The sequence below is a fragment of the Macaca nemestrina genome, chromosome 2 (assembly GCF_043159975.1).
Source record: "Macaca nemestrina isolate mMacNem1 chromosome 2, mMacNem.hap1, whole genome shotgun sequence".
Taxonomy (NCBI): domain Eukaryota; kingdom Metazoa; phylum Chordata; class Mammalia; order Primates; family Cercopithecidae; genus Macaca; species Macaca nemestrina.
Window position 1 is genome coordinate 137,661,707 of NC_092126.1, and position 6,844 is coordinate 137,668,550.

Below are 6,844 nucleotides of genomic sequence, written 5' to 3' on the forward strand. Positions count from 1 at the left end.
TGGATCTTCCTTTGTGTAATAATCACAACAAACTATCCACCCTTTATGTAGTTACTAATTCTGTAATTACTAGTTCTTGGAGAGTGCTCTCCATTGTTGATTGACACATCCAGCTGCCAACCAGATGTTGACACTTGGAACTGGATTTATCTAAAATCAACCTCCTTGCCATTGCTCCCCCGCTCAGGTTTTTCTTCCAATCATTCTTACTGTAAAGACTAGAGAAGTTATTTTTGAATCTTTACTTTCTTTCCCTATTACATCCCACTATCCAATCTTATTGATTTTTCCTTCGTGGAATCTCTCTTTTTCACCATCACTTGCCTCAGGACCATATTACTGGACTTCTGTGTAACAAAATCTTTTCATTGGTCTCACTGTTCTATATCCTTCTGTAATTCCAATTCATTCTATACACTGAGACAAAGAGAAGCTTCCTAAACAACACTGTGAATATATCTCCATCTTTCCAATCCTTCTTTGGCCCTCTTCAGGTAAGAGGCCCTTTACAATGCTCCAACATTCTGCTAAGATCTTATTCTAATATCTCACTGTCCTGAATACATTAAGAATAATAAATTAACATTCAGTGAATGCTTACACATGCATTAGCTCCTTTTACAAAAAAAAAAAATCTTTTTCTGACATATACATACCAAGAAGCACACATAATTGTACCACTTGATGAATTTTCACATACTGAAAACATCTGTATTACCAGCACCTAAATTGTGCTAGCTCTTTAAATCATCACAACTATTCTATGTGAAGTTGTAATCTGCCCAGGAGAGGTCAGGTATAAATGGATGAGCTTGAATTTAAACCCAACTGTAAAAATCCAGAGACTATGCCATTAGGCACATTTGTAAGCATCCCCTACATTTGATCGAAGCAAATCCATATACGCATTATTCGTCAAACACTTTTTGTATATATTTTTGCCCCCATTCTCATGCTATTTTTGTAGCCTAAAATGTTCTCATTTCTTCTTCCTCCTTCCTTAACTCTCTGCCTCTTTCTCACTTTATCTTTTACTACTTTCTCAATAATCAGATCAAATCCTCCTACCCATTGCCTGGCATGTTTTTATAAAGTATAGGTTGCAAACAGAACCCAGGCTTTGCAGCCAAATATGTCTGGGTTCAAATTTCACCTGGACCATTTACTAACATTTATTTTAAAAGTCTCAGCATTGTCCTCTTGTGAAAAGTAGATCTAAAAATAACCATGCATTTGTTTTTTTCTAAATTGAAACATATCAAGTATAAAATGCCTACCAGAATGCCTGGCAGGTAATAGCCACTCATTAAAAGGCAACTTTTGCTCTTGAGTCACTCCCATGCAGCTTTGCGGTCATGTGCATGTTGAACAGTCCCAGCCCACCTTGTTCACTAGCACTTGTTAGTCTTTTCCTTTCAAGATGCATGAGGAGATGCACCATGTAGAGGAGGAGATGGAGACTTTTGTCTTTCAGGCAGAAATTGCCCAACTCATGTCTCTCATCATCAATACCTGCTACTACAAAGAGATTTTCATATGGGAGTTGATCTCTAATGCTTCTGATGCCTTGGACAAGACTTGCTTTGAGAACCTCACAGGACCTTCCAAGTTAGCCAGTGGTAAAGAGCCGAAAATTGACGTCATCACCAACCCTCAGGAACACACCCTAATTTGGTAGACACAGGCAATGGCATGACCAAGGTCGATCTCATAAACAATTTGGGAACTATTGCCAAATCTTGTGTTAAAGCATTTATGGAGGCTTCTCAGGCTGGTGCAGACATTTCCAGGCCTGGGCAATTTGGTGTTGGCTTTTATGCTGGCTACCTGGAGGTAGAATAAGTGGTTGTGACCATAAAGCACAATGATAATGAATACTACGCCTGGGAGTCTTATACTAGGGGTCTCTTAACTGTATGTGCTGACCATGTTGATCCCATTGGCAGAGGCACCAAAGTGATCCTCCACTTTAAAGAAGACCAGAGTATTTGTAAGACAGGCAGGTCAAAGAAACACTCGTAGTTTACAGGCTATCCCATCACCCTTTGTTTGGAGAAGGGACGAATGAAGGAAGTCAGTGATGATAAGGCAGAAAAAAAAAAAAAAGGTGAGAAAGAAGAGGATGATAAAGATGATGAGAAAAAGCCCAAGATTGAAGATGTGGGTTCAGGTGAGGAGGATAACAAGGATAAGAAAAAGAAAACCAAGAAGATCAACAACAACAACAACAAAAATGCATTGATCTGGAAGAACTAAATAAGAACAAGCCCATTTGGATCAGAAAGCCTGATGACATCACCCAGGAAGAGTATGGAGAATTCTATGAGAGCCTTGCCAGTGACTGGGAAGACTGTTTGCCAGTCAAGCACATCTCTGTAGAAGGTCAGTTGGAATTCAGGGCACTGTTATTCATCCCTCATCAGGCTCTCTTTGACCTCTCTGAGAAAATAGTAGGGCTTTCTTTGACCTCTTTGAGAACAACAGAGAAAAGAAAAACATCAGCCTCTATGTCCGGCATGTGCTATGATGAGCTGACACCAGAGTATCTCAGCTTTATCTGTGGTGTGGTTGACTTTGAAGATCTGCCCCTAAACATCTCCCGAGAAGTGTTTCAGCAGAGCAGAATCCCAAAAGTCCACACAAAAACATTGTAGGGTAGTGCCATGAGCTCTTTTCTGAGCTGGCAGAAGATAAGGAATGTTATAAGAAATTCTATGAAGAATTCTCTAAAAATCTAAAGGTTGGAATCCATGAGGACTCTATTAACTGGTGATGCCTGTCTGAGCTGCTGCACTATCACACCACCCAGTCTGGAGATGAGATGATATCTCTGTTAGAGCATGTCTCTCACATGGAGACGGGAAGTCCATCTATGACATCACTGGCAAGAGCAAAGAGCAGGTGGCCAACTTTGCTTTTGTGGAGTGAGTGAGGAAGCAGGGATTTGAGACAGTATATATGATCAAGCTCACTGCTGAGCACTGCATGCGGCAGCTCAATAAGTTTGGTGGAAAGAGGCTGGTCTGTTACCTGGTAGGGTCTTAGGCTACCTGAGGATGGAGAAGAAGAAAATGGAGGAGAAGAAGAAAATGGAGGAGAGCAAGGCAAAGTTTGAGAACCTCTGCAAGCTCCTGAAAGAAATCTTGAATAAGAAGATTGAGAAAGTGACGATCTCCAATAGTCTGTTTCTTCATCCTGCTGCACTGTGACTGGTACCTACAGCTGAACAGCAAATGTGAAGTAGATTGTGAAAGCTCAGACACTTTGAGACAACTCTACGACGGGCTACATGATGGCCAAAAAGCACCTGGAGATCAACCTTGACCAACCTACTGTGGAGACACTGCAGCAGAAGGCTGAGGCAGACAAGGACGACAAAGCTGTCAAAGACCTGGTGGTACTGCTGTTTGAAACTGTGGGGCTCTCTTCTGACTTCTCCCCTGAGGATTCCCAGACCTACTCCAATAGCACCTACCATGAACAACCTAGGTCTAGCTATTGATGAAGATAAAGTGGCAGCACAGGAAGCCAGTGCTGCTGTTCCTGATACAATCCTCCTTCCTCACTCAAAGGCGACGAGGATGTGTCTTGCAGGGAGGCAGACTAGGAGTTTATACTTGGAAACCTGTGCCCTCTGAATAGTGTCCCCATGGCTCCCACTGCAGCCTTGAGTGGTCCTGTCTTACCTGGCTCCCTCTGCTGATGTCTTGTGTTTATTCTCTCCTGTCCTTGTGTCTAAGGCAGGAAACAAGAGCCTGCACTCCCATTCCCTCCCTAATTTCACAACAGCATTGGATGTTGCATATTATGGGTTTTTTGTTTATTTTGTTCTGAAATTGAAGTATGCAAAATAAAGAAGATGCAGTTTTATACAAAAAATTTAAAGGGATAACTCTTATTCTTAATAAGCCTTCAGCATCTCTCTTTCTCTTCAATAACTGTTAGTCTCCATCCAATATTTGGCTCTTGTTTGTACACAGCATGGTGGATTTTCTTTTTTGTTGTCTTAGATTTTACCAACTCCTGTTATTCTAATTCAACATCATTGTGTATATTCCTTGCATTTCCAAATAGATAGTAAGCTCCTTGCTGGCAAGGACTACATGCTTATTTGCATTCTTCATTAAAGATATGTTCAGTAGCCACCCTATATGCATTTTTTGATTCATAAACATTCCAATTCCAGGGCAAATCAATGGATGACAAGGTCCTACATGACAGACAAAAATGACATCTAAAAGCAACCTGCACCAAATTTAATATTTTCAATAAAATTATTTTCCCAGTTGTACTGATACATTTATAACAGAACAGGTGACATGAATTGAGCTTCTTAGCTTAATCAAATTACCTGTGTCATCATAGTTCTGAAAAGAAGAAAAATGAATAATATGATTCTGACTCACTAATTCCATTAAAAGAATGAAGAATTTAACTTTCTGAGAAATAAAACTTCTGCTTTGAAAAATCCACAGGACTTAGTGCTGTTGTCTTTAAATTAATGATATAACCCCTTAGCTATAAGAAGCAGATATTGTACAGGTGTAAAAAGAAACAAGCAGCCATGTAGAGAAAAAATAACTGCATTTCTGGAATGGAAAGTAATCAGCCTGGAAATGTAAGAAATCGAGTAGGAAATGAAAGAGAATCTTAACAAAGCATCAATATGCCAATTCTTGCCAATGGTTCTGTTCATTCAGGCAGGTAGTGAATGTTACAATTTGAGATTTTTTTAAGGAGGAATAGTTTGAAAGCTGTTTGTGTCATAGTGTCAGGGTTTTTAGAAGCTGTCCCTCTGCTTACGGCTAATATTTTATGTAGCAGTGATATAAAGAAAAGATATTAAGTTATATGTATTTGAAATATTAACCACTGCTTCCAAGAAGGAATTATTCTTGCCCACTTAGCTCCTGAGCACTTGTGAACGGGCAGAGTCCAGGACATAAGGAAACGAAAATGAGAACAGAATTAGCAAGGATAAATTGGCCTAACTGACAAAGCTCTTATCCAGAGACCAGAGAGGAGAGACTGCAAATGAGACTGCGAGGAAAGGTTTGGGGACCTTGGAATGAAAGAAGGGAGAGATTTTAGAGTAGCTCACTGGGGTTTGAAAAAGGCAAGGTGAGAAGAACATTAATTGCAAAAGATCTGTATCTTTTGTGCCTGTATCTGATATTCCTCTTTTGCCATTTTTGTGAGTGGCAAATGTAATAATAACGTGTACAATGGTTAATGCTGGTTTCATCAGCTGAGAACCACATCCTGCTTTAGAAAAGTCAGGAAACAAAAGAAAGCCCTCCTCTTCCTAAGAGCCCTCTATCTGCTTCTTAGGGGCTGCACCTTAGTGTTTGGGGTAACTCAGTGTACTAGTCCGTTTTCACACTGCTAATAAAGACATACCCAAGACTGGGAAGAAAAAGAGGTTTAACTGGACTTACAGTTCCATATGGCTGGGGAGGCCTCAGAATCATGGTGGGAGGTAAAGGCACTTCTTGCATGGCAGTAGCAAAAGAAAAATGAGAGAAATGCAAAACCGGAAACCCCTGATAAAACCATCAGATCTCATGAGACTTATTCACTATCACGAGAACAGTAGGGTGGAAACCGCCCTCATGATTCAAATTATCTTGCACCGGGTCCTTCCCACAATCCATGGGAATTATGGGAGTACAATTCAAGATGAGATTTGGGTGGAGACACAGAGCCAAACCATACCACTTAGTATAATAACAGCAGCAGCCCCAACAGCTGCTAATAATTTTTTATTGAACACTTACTGCGTGCTAGTGGGAAATGAATGAGTGCTGAGCACTCACATGGATCATCTCATTTTATTCTCACAGAAATATTTTGTGCTAAGTGCCATGATTATCACAAAATTAAAAAAAAAAAAAAAGGCAACTGAGGATTATAGTGGCTAAGTAATTTTCCAATTGCACGCATACCAGTTTAGTGGTAGGGCATTGTTAGACTCCAAATCTATCACCTAAACTGCTACAAGGTTCTATACAATAAAATAGCAAACTCTGAGATGCATTTGTTGGGCACCACCAGGAAAGGCAAAGGCAAGATAATTCTAAAGGTCATGCTGCACTGTGATATTTTAGCATATTCTCACTAATAAAGAAGGAAAGGTATTCTGTTCTCAGTTGTTTTCAAACCTACATGTTAGTATTTTTGCCATAATAGGACAATTAGCTTCATTCTATTCAGCTTAACTTCTAAATTGAGAATCACAGAATGGTAGAACAAGATAGTAGTTTAGATAATATGCCTGATTCTTCCTTACAAATGAAGAAACCAAGGCCTAGAGAGATCCTATAACACTTAGTGACCAAGCCAGGACTAGAACCATGATCTTCAACTTTCTTTGGTTTTTTAAAGATAGAGTCTTGCTCTATCATCCAGGCTGGAGTGCAGTGGCACGATCTCAGCTCACTGCAACCTCCACTTCCAGAGTTCAAGTGATTCTTGTGCCTCAGCCACTGGAGTACCTGGGATTACATGCATGGGCCACCGTGCCCAGCCCATGATCTTCAACTTTGAAACTTGGGTTTGTTCCATTCTAGCACATTGATATGATGGGTAGCATATTTCATTTTAACCCTGCTGGACGACTGTTTAATTGAAGGTACCCCTTGTCAGCCCTAGTAACCACAGAAGATTCCTAGTAACAGACTCTAGAGATTTAAATAAGTGGTTCAAATTATCACCTGACCTACAGAATGGAAGACAATATTCGCAAACCACATATCCAACCAAGGACTGGTATTTAGAATATGCTTAAAAACTGTCAAAACCCAATGTCAAAAGAACATGCAATCCCAATTTGCACACGGGCAAA

General features: G+C 40.1%; 1 pseudogene; it reads left to right on the forward strand.

Moving 5' to 3' along the window:
- The first annotated feature begins 1,420 nt into the window (after nt 1-1,420).
- Nucleotides 1,421-3,607, forward strand: LOC105479675 (heat shock protein HSP 90-beta-like; annotated as a pseudogene).
- The last annotated feature ends 3,237 nt before the right edge of the window (nt 3,608-6,844 follow it).